The following is an 18421-nucleotide window of genomic DNA, read 5'->3' as shown; positions in this document are numbered from 1 at the left end:
CATGCTGTCTGCCCCCCAGGTTGTTTGCCTGCTTTCTCTCCAGGAGCAGTGCAGTACCCTCCAGGCTCTATCCCAGCCAAGCCTGCTGACCTCTAAAACTCCAGGCTTTAAGCCCTGCTTGTTGCTAAAAGTCATGAAATTCAGCCCCTGTCATTTTCCAAGCCAATGGCTATGGGGAAACATTCTCCTTGTTCATTCTGCTGTGTGCTCTCTGGCTGTTCTCCATGACCATGGCTCCCCTCCTCTCCGTAGCACCTGCAATCCGTGTCTCCCCTAAACTTTGATGTAGCCTCTTCTCCACCTTTAGGCATGGTATTTTGTTCTGCCAGTTTTCAGGTCAATTTCTGGGGTTTGTAGGATGATTTAATAGTTACCTAGTTGTGTTCGTGGGACAAGAGGAGATTGGGGGTCCTCCTTTTCTGCTGCCGTCTTTCCCCTCAATGTCAAACTTTTCATGTTTTTTTTTAAAGAATACGTTTGTGGCCACCAAACTACAAAGATAGAAGCCAGTTCTCTCTCCAAGTGGGCAGGGAAGGTGAAGAATCTTGGAAGTCCCTGTACCAGAGCAAGAAGGATGAGCGGGAGGTAGAAGGGCTTGCATCTGGGGAATCGGCGAAGGGATCTTCTGGAGGAGTTCACCTAGGGTTCGATGAATAACCATTTTGCACTAGTTCAGTTCTCATGAGTTCTGTCATCCATGGGGTTTGTCGTTTTGGCCAAAATGAGGGAGAAGGAGAAGGCTCTGAAAAGAACATCCAACTGAAAGTATTATATCTTGACTGTACAGAAATTGAAAATAAACCAATTCCTGATATGCCATCAACTTTGGATCATGGACTTTTTGCTCCCAGTATTTCCTAAATTTACTGAAATCTCAGAGATTTTTAAATTCAGTGTCATGTTCATATTTTCTACCCTGAGCCCATCACCATCCTGACTCATGATGGCTTATGGTAACGGTAAATTTGCATCTAGCAGAGAATAGGCATTCAGTAAATACCTGTTCACCAAGTAAAATGAGCAAATGGTGAGCAGTCATAATTTAAGGCATTCAGTTATTTTTCATAGCACGAAATCATTGCAGAGATCTCAAATTTAAACCTGTATGTTTTGTTCTCTGTTTGATGTCCTGTAATGGTATCCATTTACTGAGAGCTGCTCAGTGTGGTCAGGCCTTACCTCTGTCCTTCTGAGGCAGGTACTACTGTTCTCAGGCATGAATAAATTTGCTCCTGCTTCCATTTAGTGACTAGGCAGACGACGAAGAGGATGACCTGGTCTTTGCCCCGAAGGAGCTCAAGTCCGAGCACATGGGTCCATTTCAGTGGAATGAACCCCATCTTCAAGGGCACCTCTGTCAGGGGCCGTAAGGTGGGGCGGGCTTGCTGGAGAATGGGAGGGAGGCCACAGGATCATTCCAGGCCCAGCTCAGAGCCCCTGTGAGGACCTGGGGCCTGAGACGCTCTGGCACTCCGGGGTTCCTTGAGTCCCTCCGGAAAACCAGAACGCAGACACGACTTTAGTATGAGAACAGTTTTAATACAGTTGAAAAATCATGGCACTTGTTAAAATCAGCCCTTTGTACACATGACTGTTATTTAGAATTCTACTGTGAAAATTACTTATTGTGAAAGGTAAGGGAGAGGTACACAGGGTTTTGTTTCTCCCTTTTTCGCTGTTTTTCTGAACTGTTCATCTTTTTCGATCCCTGGAGCATGGAGGAGTTGGCAGGTGTGGGCTGTGGCTCTCTAGGCACCAGATGGTGGAGGCCAAGGCATGTTTAAAGTCAGGTAAGATGTGCTGGGTACTGGGTTCATGCCATGCCCGTGCCAGCTTCACTAAATCCCCCCCCACTTCACACCGTCAGGAGCACGGTGGCCCATCATTACCATGAGTTTTGAGAAGTGAGCCAACTGAGGGTAAGAGAGCTGAGGTGGCATGAGGCCATGCAGCTCGGCACAGACCGGGAACGATTCTTGTTCTTTCTTTTACTTGTGTAGTTTGCCACGGGACCTACGGCAGGAGTGCTGGGCGGTAAAGGGGGCGTATCGGTGCCCCCAGAGTCGGGGCCGTCTTGGGAGCAGAAGCCAGACAGGAGTTCGAACAGGGATGAAGTTTGAGCAGGGAATGGTTCAAGAACTATTAGCTGTAATAGATGAAATCGATGGAACAGACAAAGGGGATTAAGGATACACTTACTGTGATGGGCACTGAGTAATGTATAGAGTCGTTGACTCACTGTATCGTACATCCCAAACTAGTGTGACCCTGTAGGTTCATTATACTTCAGTAAGAAAGGAAAGAAAATTGGAAAAAGAAAACATAGGGGAAAAATTAAAAATACTGGCACAATAAGAACTGTAGGATGTTAGCCATAATATTTGCCATTAGCAGTTAAACTGAAAAATTAAAGAAAAACCTCAAAATAACCACCAAATGGAAGCAGGCTAATCACACACACACACACACACACACACACACACACACACACACACTATAAAAGAAATTAAAAAGAATGATTAGCTATGACAAGGGGTTGGAGTGAAGATGGATTAGCTAATAAAAAGTAAATGGAACTCTATAGGGTATAGAGATAATGGCTCCTAGGGAGCAGGGAAGGACCCTTGAAGGAAGAGGCCACACCTCATGGCCCTCTGAGAGGTGGATCCAGATGCAGACCCAGGCTGTGTTGGAGAGGATGTGGCTGTGACCCGCTGTGCGCACAGAAGTTGCTGGGTGCAGGGGAGCGCGGTCCATGGAGAGATGTCCAGCTGGAGACACCCCACCGCAAAGCTGTAGGAGGCGGGTGCCGCCCCGGAACCCGGACGCTGAGCTCCTTCCTTCTGCACTGCAGTGTCTTTCCAGAAAATTCCTTCTACTGACAAAACTAGCCAGCAGGTGGAACACCTGTTTAAGGGACCCAGGTTCGGTTTTGTGGATCAGACAATAAAGGGTGCATTTGTAGCCGAGAGGCACTAAATGGATACATGGGCACAGAGAGAAAAGAACTCCCCCCCTTTTTTTTCAGAGCCTTTATTTTTCTTTTGTTCAACCAGGCAATCGGACATGATATACATACCCGTTTGGGTGGGTTCACATCCTCCCCCTGCCGCTCTACCCCCGACCGTGTGTGGTTTGATAGCCTGTTACCTCTGTGATTTACCACTCCGGGCCTGGTGAGGATTATGCTGCTTTAATTTTCTATTGTTTGCCTCTTAAACCTCGGATAAGTACATGGAGGGTCAGGAATTGATGCCACCTTTATGAAGCGCCATCCAGCCGGATGACATCCCAGGCTCGTGGTTGAACGCCTGTGAAGATAGTGGCTACAACCTAGACTTGTAATTGCATGTGAAGTAATTCAATCTGAGATTGTTTCTCTCGGGCTTTATAAACGTTTGCCAGAGGCCTTCCTAACATCTTGTAGGGCTCTGGTTTTGTCTGCAGTGGGTTTTTATTTAATTACTACTGCATTTCTTTACTGCTTCCTCGTGAATCTGGAAGAATCATTCTCTTTAAACATTTTCCCTCAAGATTGTTTCCTCCGTAACAGCTTTGAACTGCTGGATTTTGCTTGTGACTTCTTGTCCCCTAACACCATGCCATGCGTATTTTCCCATTTAGTTGAAAACATTAGAAAGGGAGAGGTTCTCAGCCTGGTCCTTGTTGCTGGTGAGCTACGTCTGTGATGCCTTGTGTGTTTCACTTCACATTTTGTTCCGTTTTTCTCCCTCAGAACTCTCCTAAAAAGCCTTTAACTCATTAAATTTATTTTGGAAGGTTCAGCTGTTAAGGCCTATAGACACTTGAGGTTTTCTGGTTTTTTTGTTTTGTTTTTTTCTGTTTTCTTTAATTAAATTTTGTTGAAAAACAGAGTGCTAAGAGAGAGACGATAATTGTCCATGATCTTACATTTGGGTAACACCTGATGACATTGAAAATAAAAGGAGTGCATGTATGTGGTTAACATGCAAACGGTATCAAAAGACACAGAAAGGGGAGTAAAAGCCTCCCTTCAAATATAACTATTATTACATTTCTTGTGATTTCTCCCAGGGAGAAAAAATGTTTTTGGCACGTATCTGCATCTACGGCTCTCTGCTTTTTACGTTGTTTAATAAAGGGATTAAATAGACATATTTTTCTGTAGGCTTTTTTTTTTTTGTCCTTTTCCTATTATATTTTTAGAGATCTTGTCCCTCGACACACAGATCTGCCTTATTCTCTTTGATATGATATTTCAGGATGTAGATGTGCAGTAACTGATTTTACCTGTGCCTTATTGCTGGATGTTTTAATAGTTGCCGAGTGTTTGTGGGGAGGAGCTGTGGTTAGCTGTTGGAGTTACTACCGTCTGCCTTTTTGTAAATAAACATCTTGTTGATGTATCTGTAGATTAAATCCCCAGCAGTGAGATTGCGAGTTCAGATGATAAATGCATCGTAAACTTTGACAGACATTACCAAATTGCACCCCAGAAAGGTTACACGGATGGATTTTCTTTTCCAAGGTTGCCCCTTCCCCACACCCCCACCAGCATGGTCCTATCACCAGGCTTTGGCATTTTTGCCAGTCTGCTTAACTTAAAAATGTTATCTCTTTGCTTTCACTTGTTGATCTTTAATTACAGGTTTCAGATCTTTTCATAGGTTCGTTGGCCCGTTGCGTTTCTTTCCGTAAGTTGCCTGCTCCTGTGTGTGGCTTTGTGCTCTCTCCCCCTCCACTTTCTTTTCCTTCCTTGTCTTCCCTATAGGGGTCTTGTCTTTATCACATCGATTTCTGCGAGCTCATTTTAGATTAGAGAAATCGGTTCTATTTCATATGTGTTGTGAGTGTGTTTTCTCATGTTACACGCTATCTTTTGAAAACGTTCATTTTGATGTAAAGAGTTTTAAACCTGTTCTTTTTAAAAAGAAATGGAAAAAGCATGTGGGTTGAGAAAACTTGGCCATACTTTCTGCTGTTTTTAAGGCTGAGTAGTTGTAGTTTGGGACAAATGATTATGCCCATAGATCCTAATATGTCCCATGGCCCTGGAGACCCCGTAGCATCTTCCTTACACCAAAACTGCTCTGAAGGAGTGATGGGTGCTGGCGTCCTTCCCCTCTGTACTTGCCTTGGCCCTCAACAACTTATGGGCCTCTTAAGAGCAGGCCAGCTTATGACGGGCCACGTCTACAAACATCTGAATTTAGCCACCTGGGGACGTCATTTGTGGAAGCCAGAAGTGGTGAGCCCCGCGCGCCCCTCAGTCCCCAGCACCTACAAGCGGGACCTGCAATGAGGTGCAGTGTGTGGAATGAATGGGTGGAAACAAGGAAGAGCACGAGGCCCAGCAGGGAGGATGAGCAGGAATGGAGAGCTCGCGTGAAGGTTCAGGTTAGAACGTGCGCGTGCCTGACGAGACAGCGCCAAGGTCCGGAGCACTTCCAGGCCCTGTCTTCATAACCCGATTCATCTCATGATACGTTGTGTAGAACACGGAATGTGGAGGCAAGAGCGCTGCAGCCACGGGTTGTTTGGGTGAGTCTCTTTGTGTTCCCACCATGACCATCCACACCCCCCAAGGAGAGGTGATCGCATCTGTTCCCTTGTGATTGAGAGTGTCATGAAGACCGTACTTTAAAAAATCGAATTTCAAAATAATGAGTGCATGAAGGATGGATTTCTCTCCCAGTTTTTCAAGGAACAAGCTGCTCCTTTGAACATTTAAAATTTAAGATTCTCGTTAACAGAAAGAGTTTGTGAAGGCTTGTCGTACACTCTGTAAACTGTGACTCAGCCAGAGTCCAGGGTAAATATCTTGCTAGTTCTTCATTTAATTAACTATCTCCGGAGAAGAGCTGAAGGATTTCCTGACAGTCCAAGTAATCTGTATTTATAGACTTAGCTTATTCATACACGTGAAAAGCTTTTTCATGGTATCTGACAAGGGACAGTGTGATGGTACAGTGTTTTCTTGGTTGACATATAGTGTTGCTCCTTGAAAATCTCAATAACTCTTCATTTCTAGCAGGATCGTGGCCTCTTTCTCAAGCCATTTGACTTGAGCTGAGATGTCTAATGGCTTTGTTTACTCTCCGTAGTTTTATGAGGGCAGTTGATTTTGTTAATTTGAATTTGCTGAAACAAAAGTCTGCACTAATGAGACAGGTTTATTTTTGAGAAAGCTGATGCCAAGCTTGGACTTCTGTGAGTACTGTTCAGTGGCATTGAACACGAAAATAATTGGACATCAGAACATGAGTGAACCAGCTATTGTTTTGAATGATCTCAATGCTTATTAAGCACCTATTTCAGTACAGGCTCATGAAGTAATTGATGAATGATGTCATTAATTAGCCTTGATCAGACAAATTCATGGTGGTTCTGTAAGGTCCGTTTTCTTCTCTAAACAGTGCATCGAAATGAACGATGAACAGAGATGTTTAAAAAGGTCCGTCTGGCTCCGTCAGAGGGAGCTCACACACGATTTCTTGGGCACGAGAGTTTTGTTCTGCCCTTGTCCCCCCTGCATCTTTGGCTGTAGCTCATAAATCAAGTTGACTAAATCAGGCTGACAAATTCATTTGTGCATTTGTCTCTGACATTTCATACCGGAGGATAGATGACGAAGACGAATGGAATCTACTTTGAAAAATGAGTTTCTGCAAGCAGGAGTGTCTGCAGTTTGTCCCGTGAGGATGGGGACGGGTCTCTTGGCGAGGCTGTGGTGTCCCATTGAGAACGGGTCGGCCTTGGAGAGACAAAGCCAGTGAAAAATAAAATGCTAATATCATCTGTGACTGTTGTAAAAAGCCTACCGTTCCGGGAACGCTCTGGAGCTTGTGTCGTGTATGTGTGGTTAGCTGGTCTGAAACTTGGGGGGGGGAGGAGGGGATGTGTGCAGGCTTTTTGGAGGAAAGCTTTGCAGCCGGAGTGGAAAGTGGGAAGCACTTGAGGACACAGCTGTGTGGGGAGGCAGAGGCTTTGCAAACGGACAGACGTCTCTGCCTTTGATTCTCAGTGCTGCCACTCACAGGTGTCCCTGAGAAAGGATGATGGTCTCTCCAGGCCCCCGTGTTCTTCCTTTGTAAAAGCAGAGATGAAAACACCTACTGCAGGGAGGGGGGACAAAGACAAGAACTGGATCCCTGGTGACCACCCAGCCGATGGGAGTGTCCTTCCCTTCCGACAGCGTTGTGGGCGCCATGCACCTTGACAGGGCGTCCTTGGAAAGGGCGTGAGGGATGTTGATGTTTCAAGTGCCTCCTACAACAAAAGACGGGAAACGGGGCTCATTTAGAACTTGGCAGTTGGCGGGAAGGCAGAGGTCTGCTGGCTGGTTTTGGGCTGTGACTGTTCATGATTTTCCGCAGTGCCGGCTCCGGAGTCAGGTAATTGACCCTGGTTTCTGTTGTCTGCCTCACGATGAGGCCACAAGTCCCGCTGAGGTCAGTTACTAGGCACACGTGTTTATCCGAAGCCGTTGTGTTTCGGGAGTCTCTGCCGTTGGTCTGGTCACATGTGCTGATTACTGTCGCCGTGAGGCCGTGCAGTTGTCTGGGTGGCGGCTGCGGTAGGAGTCGGTCACAACATCTTGAGCCTCCGGTGTCGCTGGGACCCCCCGGGGAGCTCGGTGCCCGTCCAGTCTCTGCCCAGCGCCCGGCCCCTTCTGCTCACATACTCACATTGCGCATACTTGGAACAAGATGTCGCTGTCGCTGGTCTCCTACTTTCTTTTCGCCACAAAAATAAAGCTTCTGTCTGTTTTCTTCGTACTGAGGAGGTGTGGTGGGCTCACACGCTGATGCGTGCCAACAGGGAGCACTTGCTGTGTGCCGGGCCCTGCTCTGGGGGCCTGCGGCGTGTAGCACACTTCGTTCGCCCCACGGGCTCATGGAGGTGCTCTTACCCTCCTGGTCGTGGAGGCGGGAGGCTGCTGCACAGAGGGTCCCGGTCGTTTGCCCCAGATCCCACAGCCGGTACCCAGAAGAGTCAGGATTTAAATCTAGGTCATCTCTCTACCACCAGACTAACCTTGCTCTCCGGTAAGAGAAAACAGTTAAAAAGAACGTAACCATGGGGACGCCTGGGTGGCTCCGTCGTTAAGCGTCTGCCTTCGGCTCAGGTCATGATCCCAGGGTCCTGGGATCGAGCCCCGCATCGGGCTCCCTGCTGGGCGGGAAGCCTGCTTCTCCCTCTGCCTCTGCCTGCCGCTCCCCCTGCTTGTGCTCTCTCTCCCTCTCTCTGACAAATAAATAAATAAATCTTTAAGAAAGAACGTAACCATATAAATTCCGTGTAGCTGGTGACAACCCTTCTGAGCACTTCAGTGCCCATACTTCGAATCCCTAATTTCACATTGGTGGGAAAGCCCTCTCTCTCCCCACCGACTCCAAAGCATAAACATGGAGAACAATTTGGCATTTTTCCTTCCAAGTACACACGCAAACCCATCCCTACACATGGGTAATCCGCATGCGTGCCTTACGCGTCCCGCTGGGTGCGCTGTTCTGCTCGGCACTTCTCCCTCCGTGTATCCTGCGCCTGTTTCTGCACGTGTGGTTCAGAATCTTTGGCATTTTCAGGCGGACCGTGGAGCGTGGACTGAAGCGCCGACAGAGGACGGCTGTGCCGTCATTGCTGGGGCTCTGCCGCACTCCGTGATGCCCATCTTGTTGTTCTGTTCTCCCTCCGTCACCTACTGTCGCCGTGAATATTGTGGGAAAGTACTGAAATTTAGCTAATCTTCTCATTTGATATTCGGGCCATTAGAAGATGCTGGGATGAACATTCTCAAAACTCAGGATTTGAGTACATTCTTATTAGTTGCTTTCCAGTCCCAATCAAAATGCTAAGTCCCAGTGATCACCCTGTCACTTAAAACAAATACTTTACCGAGATAACACTTTACATACCATAAAATTCACCTTTTCACTGTACCACTCAGAGATTTTTTAGTGAATTTGCAGAGTTACGCAACCAGCACCATCACCCAGTTCTAGAACCTTTCCATCAATCCGAGCCCCTGTCCGCCCTTTCCCCCTACTTCCCGTTCCCGTCTGTAGCTCTGGGCCACCACCGACCCACTTTCTCTCTACAGGTTTGCCTTCTCCGGACGTTTCAGAGAGCCCATCATGTTGAAGAATTTATTTATGAGTAGTATTTCTCTTCTTATTCTTTTGAACAATTTGGCCATGTAAAACTCCTGGCTAGAATCCTAATTTATGTTAAGGCTCAGTACTGTCTTGAAAGAGAATAATGTATATTATCATAGAGGTGGCTAGTCTCCGTGAAGTAGAAGGGGGAAAGTGTGTGTGTACACACATCTGCACGTATATGCGTGGATGTGTGTGTGCACACACATGCATGTGTATACGGTCACAAGGCCTGCTCAGTAATACATGCCGTATCAAAAGAGAACTGTTGGATGGTTTTCAGCTTGTTCAGTGAATTTCTTCCTGTGGTGACTTGATGGGAATTGAGATTCTTGGCTTGGTTTGATCGAGAACCGAATATATGCCGGTTGCACAGAATATAGCAGGAACTTACCAGAAGCTCCCCTTTGGGAAGTAATACCAGAACGTTCCGAGTCAGGACACCCCAGACCTGTTCTGGGCACTGAGGGGTGACTTCACATCACTTAGAGAAGGCGTGCAACTGGGCTGAACAACTTGGTGGTGTTAAAATAACCTAAAAATCCTAAAAATTAAAATTATGATTTTATAGCTTTTATAAACCATTTTGACTTAAAAGCTGATAATTTAAAAATTTGAGATAATTCCATGTCACTAATTAACATTTCAGTATCCTCCAGTTCCTTCAAGTATTTTAGGTGCGTGCTCCGGCGCTTGGGAGCTGTTACGAACGCAACTGTTTGTATACGATCTGTGTGGGGATGTCCATTTGACGGGCATACATATTTATTTATAATTGTCATTTCAGGTGAATAGTGACTATTTTCCAAAGACCTGTTTGCCAAGAAGCTCAGAGGGAGTAGAAAAGTAACAAGACTGCGACTTTTGTGAATGAGAAAGCCACGCGCAGTACACTCTTGACTGTACTGTAAAGCATTTGCTAGCATTTCAGAGCCCAGAGCCCAGGGCGGGAAGGGGCTCTGTGCGTAGGCTTTGGAAGTGTGTCTCGTTCCCAGGCCGGAGCTTTCGGGCACAGTTCTCCGGCGGACGCCACCGTGCCTCTTGAGGCAGGTTCTGCCCCCACCGTCCCTGTATAGGTCCCACATCTCCTTTTGTTTTTCGTGGCTTCTTTGTGATTCCGTAACATCTGAGGAGGAGAAAGCTTTTCCTTAAAGGAAAGAACAGATTTATCTCGAATAACTCTGGAACCTGAATGGTTGCTTAGGTGACAGGTGTTGGGTTTTGTCATCTTCAGCGAATGGGAAAGGCAGCTTCCTCAGCTTGTGTTTGTCCTCAAAGCAGCGAGTCTGAATTGATGTTTATCCAGAAGGGATAACTCATGCACAGAGGCATGGAGACCAGGCATCTAAATAAACTCAGACACCGTGTCCTTCAGAACTTTTAAACATTGATTTTCTCTCTCGTGGAAGGGGACGGAGCCAGGACCGGATGTGTGTGCGGCTGAGCTGTTGTTAAAAGTCGGCCCCCGGTGTCCTCCCCCGTCCCCTCTCTGCTTGGTTTCAACAGCTGTCTGCGCTCATGTCGGAGCTCGACCTGGTCAGCCTGACTTCATGCTGCCGTCCCCTTCCCTATCTTCGTCTTGCTTTACTGGGGATGTGCGTGATCCAAGGTTCGAGATCCTTCTCTCGAACCGGGAGCTGAGAGTGACAGCGTAAGCAGGACTCTGCCTGTGACCTGCAGGGCGCGCCGCCCCGCGCGGGCTCTCAGCTGGAGTGCAGGGACCCCGGCTAGGACGTTGGCCGGCTCTTTGCGGAGCGGATGCCTTCGGTCTCTCTAAATCCAGCCGCCGCACCGGAGATCTTCGAGGACGAGGCTCACTGCAGGAGAATGGGCCGGGGATACTGACCTAAAGAGAACCAATCCGTGTGTGTGTGTGTGTTTGTTGCTTATGATCTTAGGGCACAGTAATTTTGAGTCAATTTAATAACCGAAATCAGCCAGCTGATGTTCACATTTTGAGTGCCCCGTAATTGCTGAGCTCCCGAGAGTGTGCTGAGGGATGGAGACATGTCTTGCAAGTGATATTACCTCGCTCTTTAGTGCTTTCTTCGTAGTGGAGTCTCTGAGGTGCTGCTTTTGGAGAGTCAGAGGTTTGGGGACCCGGCTGATTTGAAGAGAAGCTTGGAGTTCTTAAATCAAGAGAGGGAAGATGTGGAAAATGATGCCATTTTGGGTAGGGCGTGGGCTTGGGTGTGAGAAGGTACTGCTCCACTGAAGGTAGCCGTGATTTATGAAGCACCTGCTATGTGCCTGGATTGTACTAAGTGCTTAGCAACTCTTTATCTCACTTAATCCTATGGAGTAGGTGGTTACATTTTATATATGAGGAGACTGGCTTGGAAAGGTGGTTAGCTTTCCCAAAATCATAGATAGAGTTTAAGTCTAGTTCTTTCTACTTTGTGAAAGTAGATCTGCGGTAAGACTAACCTTTTCCTTCACTCTCTGGTTCCAGTATTTTCCCCCTTCCGTGATCCTGAATTTTTTTTATTCCCTCTTTGTGTGCTCTTGAACTGTGGCTACTTACAGATGGGTGAACGTAGATTGATCTTCTGAAACACAGCATCCTGGGGAAGAGAAGACACTTTACAGTTTGAATTGACCTTTGTCTCGCCTTGCTCAGTGCCGAGTTGGGCATACTTGTATGAGCTAATGAGGGTTGTAAATGCAGAGAAAAGAGAAGGGGCAGTGTTTAACCTTGGCCACCAGACGGGGGGCACTGGGTCCCCGCTCTGCAGAGCTTAAGGAAGTGAGACCTTAGGGGACACTGGCCACTGAAAGGGAGTTGAGATTTCATCAGGGCAAACTGTCCCTCCTTCATTCTTGTTTCAGAGTTTCCTCAGGGAAAGAGGAAAATACCAGGGTCCGGACCTCGGTGTGGTTCCTTAGAGAGTCATGTCAAGTACAGTTGGCGCCTTGGTTGCATGATGAATCAGTGAAGAGTAGAAAGTAAGAAATGACATACGCCCGGGACCACAAACATTTATTAAACTTGGAGATACCGGTGTTCAGGAGTGGCCAGTCTTGGATGTGGCGTCGGGACTGTGTCTCTGGACACAGGTCCTCTGACTGGTGTTCCACGTTCTCGCTCCCACAAGAAGCACACTTGTCCTGCGTCACCGATGGTGTTCAGTCTTCATTCCATCCAAACGGTGCCGGCACAGCGGCCATCCAGAGCAGTCCAGGACGGGGCCCATCGGGACTTTAAGCCCCCTTTTCCCCCCGGAACACTAACGTGGTCTCAGACACACCTCATGTGGCAGCAGTCTCTTCTTAGCTCGTTTTGTTTGTCCCGTCTTCCTAAAGCATTGAGTTTCATTTTTACAGCAACAACCGCTCACTTGGTTTTCGGACTCAGATTCGTGTGTTAATATTGAATTGAATCAGGTAGAGACGGAAACCAGCTCCAGCCTGCGTGAACAGGTTTGGAGGCAGATGTCACCGAGTCTCGGTAAGTGTCACACGTTGCTCGTCAGGCTGATGGCAGCCGGTGCCCATGGCAGGGAGTGGCGCTCAGCGGCCACGCGCTGTCCCGTATCGTGAGGGGGCAACAAATCCGGGCCCAGACTGCGGTGCCACACTGCACCTGCCCCATCGTGGTGAAGGGAACCATTTATGGCCAGTGTCCCGGGGACGACCCCAGCAACTTGTTCAACTTGATTTGTACCGCCGTGCTTCCCATCTTGAATTGCCCGCACCAGGGTGCTTGTCCCCTGGCTGGTACTCGTGAAGGGTTACTGAGGATGTGATCAGGAAAGTGTGGCTGTGTGGCTGGAGAGAGCAGGGTGTGGACATTGCTGCCACCTCGGGGCGTGATGCCTCCGAACGTCTCTGTACCAGAGGGAGAAGCTCCGTGGTCGGGTGTGACCCCGCGCTCCTCCCCGGCTCGCTCAGGTGCTGCCGCCAAGCTCCCCTGTAGTGTAAAAGCTAAAGGGTGTTCATGCCAATGACAGCATTGTTCTGCTTATGGTAATTAGTTCATAAAGTATAATTACTTAACACAGGGATTTGTTAATTTGGTTCATTACTTGACTTCCTTTAAGAGCCAGTCATTAACTCAGTTTATTGTTCTTTTTAGTTAGGCAGGAAAGATTCATACCGGTTATTACTTGCCAACCTCTTTGGTGTTGAAGGAAAAGCAAAAGCCTAGAACGTTGGGGTCAAACTTGATTTGCTTTCCTGCCCTTGAAATAAGTTAGACACGACTTAAAGCAAAATGCAGAGGCAGCTATAAAGAATGGGCGTTTTTTTGCTGGGTTTTTTGCATGTTTATTTCACATAACTTCAGATTTACTTTGATGTCCGTTTCATAGTGCCTGGCACCAGAATTTGTCCGGACCTATTGAAAGACCACACCCTCTGAGAAAACCCACAGTTTGAAAGTTAATGGATACCCCAGTGACAACAGGAGTTGGCTAGCAGATGTGATTCTTGATCGAGTCTGGACAAATTCTGCCCTGTCATGTGTCATGAACTATGGTACAGAACATCATCTGAGGAGTCAGGCGAGAATCAGCACTGTGCTGTCACCTGTATTGCTGTCCCTGACTCATCTTCCTGGAAAGAGGAATTCACATGGCCTGTGATCACTGTTTTATTGTAGGGTTCACGAGACAAGTGCTCAGACTCTTTAGGTACCAGCATTGGATCTTTAGGTTCAGTCTAGTTGCACATTTAGCCTGTACATTTAGTAGGGACTCCTGGTCCAAAGCAAAATGGGAAACCTCATAAGATTCACAAGATCCATAAGGTAGGGACTGGCCAGTTTTTAAGAAGAATTTCTCTTATGTGGTGTATGTATTTAATGGCATATTACTCAGCCATCAGAAAGGATGAGTACTTACCATTTACATCGACATGGATGGGACCTAGAGAGTCTTAATGCTGAGCAAAGTAAGTCAGTCAGAGAAAGATAATTATCGTATGGTTCCACTCATATGTGGAATTGAAGGAACAGTGCAGAGGATCGCAGGGGAAGGGAGGGAAAACTGAAGGGGGAGAAATCAGAGAGGGAGACAAACCATGAGAGACTCTGGAGGAAGCAAACTGAGGGTTTCAGAGGGCAGGGGGTGGGGGGATGGGGTAACTGGGTGATGGGCATTAAGGAGGGCACGTGATGTGATGAGCACTGGGTGTTACATAAGACTGATGAATCACTGAATTCCACTTTGGAAAATAATGATGTATGTTGGCTAATTGAATTTAAATTAAAAAAAAGTTTCTCTTAAAAGCTGAGAGAGGAAAGATAATGAGAAGGGGATGGCAATGCTTTTCCCCTTTGGCCCGAGGATCGGCTGACGTAGTAGTTTTCCCCCTGCTTTGGTAGCGTCAGTATAGAGATAGGATGTATGACTCAGGTGACAAAGGTTGGGAGTCCTGAACGCTCGGGTAATCAGTACCTTGCTCTGGGAGGATAGGATGACCAGTGTTCTGAGGACCTAAGATCAAAAGAACCCCCTTGGCTTGGGGGTTGGACCTTTATCAGCTCACCTGCCGAATCTTCTGGGGCTGTACCGCTCGGCCCGCGCTTCTGTTAGCCGCATCTTGGGCGCCCATACTGACAGAAGAACACTTTGCCAGGAGAATGTTTTTTCTTGTTGAGGCACAGCTGTCGGGAAAGGTGGCCAGTCTGTGTAGCTTTCCCAAGCGCTTGGTCTTCAGAACTCAGTACCTTTGTCAGGTGGAGTTTCTAGAACAGTCTCTTAGCTTCACCTGCCTCCCTATCTGCCGTGGTGGAGTTTCTCAGAGATTCTGATTGTCATCTGCCTGTGGTGCTAGAAGGAAAGACGAAGCACGTGAAGAAGTGGACCACACGAGTGAAGCTTTAGCGCACATCTTCCCAGTCGACGACAGGCGGTGGTTCGGGCTGCTTCTGGTCCCCGTCATCGGTGTCCTGTGAGGCAGTCTTCCCCGTCAGCGTCTGATCCTCCTGTTGTGGACTAGCCCTGGTGTCTTCGGGCAGAGGAACCGGACATACGTCCTCGTTCTCTGAGCAGAGAGCTAGTGGACAGAGGCCCACCTGACTGGAGTGACAGGTGGGCGATACGTGGGTACACAGTCAGGGTCAGGTCGCGCTCTGTTCAGGGAATGTCGTGCGTGTGGGTGGCTGATTAAAGAGGTGCTGGTTCCATTATGTGTATGTGTGTTAAATCATCATATTCTCCGCCCTAGAAGGATAAGTGCAGTCAAGACATGGTGGCTCCAGTAATTGGTGATGAATGCGTGAGGCTTGCTGGACAGACCCGTGTGCTGTGAGCGGTGGCGCTCCGCTGGTGGTGGTGTGGAATCCGCTGACTTACCCTTTGGTTTCCTCCCACCACCCCACAGAAATTTGTAGGTGCTTTTATTTTTCTTCTTTTTTTCTGGGCACTGTCTGTTTTTGTGAATATCCATGTATTATTTTTTAAAACAAATTGAGTTCCTACTAAATTAGAGCTTTAAGAAACATTTTCTTGCAGGAGTTTTTAAAAAAACAGTTTTTAAGAACGTAGAGCGACAGGTCAGATGACCTTGGTATCCTTATCACCCAGTGTTAACGACTGTCAGCTCTCTGCGACTGTGGTTTCCGGACGGGGAGAGAGGTATTTTAAAGCAAATCTCAGGCATCATATCATGTTATTCCAACACTTTGTTCTCATGTTTGTTATTCCGATTATTTACTTTTTGTCTGTTGACTCTTCTTTCTCCTGTTCCCGAAATAACTCTTGGACTGTGCCCTGCTGACGTTATAAAGGTACAGGGTTCGATGGGCGGGTCGTCAGGGACCCCCTGAGGAGGACAGCCTCGGTGGTGTGAAGTTACGAGGAGAACCCGGAGGTTCGACTGTAGCCTCCCTGGCTCGTGCGGTTAGGTGGAAGGCGAGGCCTTTCCTTATGATGTTGTGTTTACGAGAAGTAGATCCAAATCTAAGTCCTAGTGATTGGTGTGATTTATCAAACTCCTACAGAAACTATGGCCTTGGATCATAAGGCGCGCTCAGGGAGTGTGGCTAGATCCTGTTTTATTTCTGTAGTTTCCTGGGCAGAAAGCGGTTGACATTAGGAGCTTTGTCGTGTATAAATTCGCCATGCTTTGAGCACTCTGACAGTCTCTCTTCTCTTGTGCAGCGTTCCCTGGTTTTGAAAAGTTTCCGTATGGTTTGTCTGATGAGGCCCCAGCACAGCAGCACCGGTGAGGAGAGGTGCTGAACTCTGCCCAGGTCAGTTCAGAGAGACGTTAAAAGATGAGGAGGGGCCGTCAGTGACTTGACGTCAGTTCTCGTGTCCCCTGGCCCGAAAGCCTTCCTGTTTCTAAGGGTTTTGAGTTGCTTTGGAATCTGCTGTGAAACTGGAGCATGCCTTTTTCTTTATACTTGAACACTGCTGTGGCAGATGTCGGGGGAATTCACAGAACAGTGGACGAGCTCCTGGAGATGCTCAGGAAAGACTGTGCTCTCGTCAACGTTCTTCTGTTCCATGGTAGGGCCAGGGGAGCACACACACCCCTTTCTGGGGCAGATTCCTGCCATCACTGTGTCGCCCCCATGACCTCGGTTTCCCCCATGACGTCTCTCCATTGCTTGACCAGACCCTGACTGTGACCACTGCCACTTTGACCTTTGCGCACAGGTCACCTTTGTGACAGTGGAATTCGTTTGAACCTAAAGCGTCTGAAATTTTTCCTGGGAACTGGAGATCTTTGATCCAGTAGAGAAATTGTTTGGACATGCCTCTACCGCCATAGGAACTTGGTGCAAACGTCACATTTCCCAGTTCCTTTTAAAATGTCTAGACGTGACCATTCTATTGGCTGAAATTCCCCGAGGGAGTAAAATGATTCTTCGGAGTTTATGCTCTATTCAGGAAATTCTTACAGTAGCAATCTCAAAATTTGTGTATTTTGTTTCTCGCAAAGATACTTTTTATTTCATCAGTTACAGTTGGTTTCCAGCTGAAGTGTCTTCCCTGCAGCAGGTGTATTTCATAAAACATGGTGCATGTATTTTATTTAGGGGCATGACACAAACTTAAAGTACCAACCATCTGAGTAAGAATCGGACATAATTTCAGTGCAGATATTTTAACAATGGTTTATTATTCAAGGAATTCTTTATAGAAAATAGGTTAATCTCATTTTTCAATATGAAGTTGTTTTGAAACGATTAAGGGAACCAGCTGAAATCAGGGGAGGGGGAATGTGTATTACCCGATAGGCTGTGCTATTTCCGACATTAAATTAGTCAAAATTGTTGGTTAGCCAAATGTTATCAAACCGAGGTTCTGGTTTTAACACGTAAATAAAACACAGATCTTCAATTAGTACAGTAGCCAATATGCAAATGGTACTGCCAAATAGTTAAAGTGCTTAGAAGCAGTTTTGTTTGTGAAACAAAAAGCTTCATACAAAGTCTAATGAGATACAGGGCTTGTTAGAGGTTTTGTGTTTTGCGGGCATCGCGAGACCGAGCTGAGCACGCGTGGTCAAAGGGCTACAAAAGAGCCGTTCTGTTACTGAGCCCGGGCCTCTGGACCCAGCTGGGATTCCAGAGGGCTTTCCTCTGGGGGAAGTGGTGGTGGCAGGGCCTGTGGGGTAGGTGTGGAGACGAGGAGACGCACACGAAGCCCATTGGTCAGGTCTCCGCCCTGTCGTTGCCGTGTGACTGTGGGTAACGCACTTCGATGACCCCACTTTGTAAACTTGATTCAATTAGAGTGTGATTTTCTTTTCCTTTTTTTTTTTTTAAAGATTTTATTTATTTATTTGAGAGAGAGAACGAGAGAGAGAGAGAGAGAGAGAACACGAGAGGGAAGAGGGTCAGAGGGAGAAGCAGACTCCCCGCCGAGCAGGGAGCCCGATGCGGGACTCGATCCCGGGACTCCAGGATCATGACCTGAGCCGAAGGCAGTCGCTCAACCAGCTGAGCCACCCAGGTGCCCTAGAGTGTGATTTTCAAAGGGAGGTGCTCGAATTCCCCCAGATAAGAGTTGGTGGGTCAAGAGGTGTGAAGTAATGTGATAGGCGCATTATTTCTTGACAGTTCCGGCAAAGGGGAAGGTTTTTGTGTGATGCTAGCCATGACTGTAGTCTAGGGCAGGACACAGGATCTACATGGGGTTTTAAGGTAAACCGTGAACATAAAATATCGCCCTCTTAACGTAGGGTCCCTAGGGCCTGTGCACCCAGACCCTGGGGTGGCTGTGTCTACCCTCTGTTTGCGGGAGTCTTGGGAGAAAGTGTTCAGAATGTTACAGTTGCCAGATGATATCTAAACCCTCTTTCCCTCTTTGTTCATACCATTGCTCTGT

At 47.4% G+C, this 18421-nt stretch overlaps 1 protein-coding gene across 19 annotated transcripts in view; it reads left to right on the top strand.

Annotated features, from left to right (window-relative positions):
• Nucleotides 1-18421, top strand: part of SGMS1 (sphingomyelin synthase 1) — a 266979-nt gene that overhangs the window by 185456 nt on the left and 63102 nt on the right. The window contains exons 6-8 of one of the 19 annotated variants that reach the window (XR_012374272.1): nucleotides 13451-15172; nucleotides 15309-15470; nucleotides 16244-16335. The exons of 15 other annotated variants lie outside the window; for them this stretch is intronic. The gene's annotated coding sequence lies outside the window, so the exon portion shown is untranslated. Of the gene's footprint in view, nucleotides 1-470; nucleotides 4213-13450; nucleotides 15173-15308; nucleotides 15471-16243; nucleotides 16336-18421 lie in introns of those variants that run through there. 3 more of the 19 variants (XR_012374271.1, XR_012374273.1, XR_012374279.1) reach the window with 3 other exon arrangements.

Source organism: Callorhinus ursinus, unplaced genomic scaffold (assembly GCF_003265705.2).
Source record: "Callorhinus ursinus isolate GAN/ISIS: 27379988/994484 unplaced genomic scaffold, GSC_fseal_2.0 scaffold32, whole genome shotgun sequence".
Lineage (NCBI taxonomy): Eukaryota > Metazoa > Chordata > Mammalia > Carnivora > Otariidae > Callorhinus > Callorhinus ursinus.
Note: the sequence above shows the minus strand (reverse complement) of the source record. Positions and strands in the feature narration are given on the sequence as shown.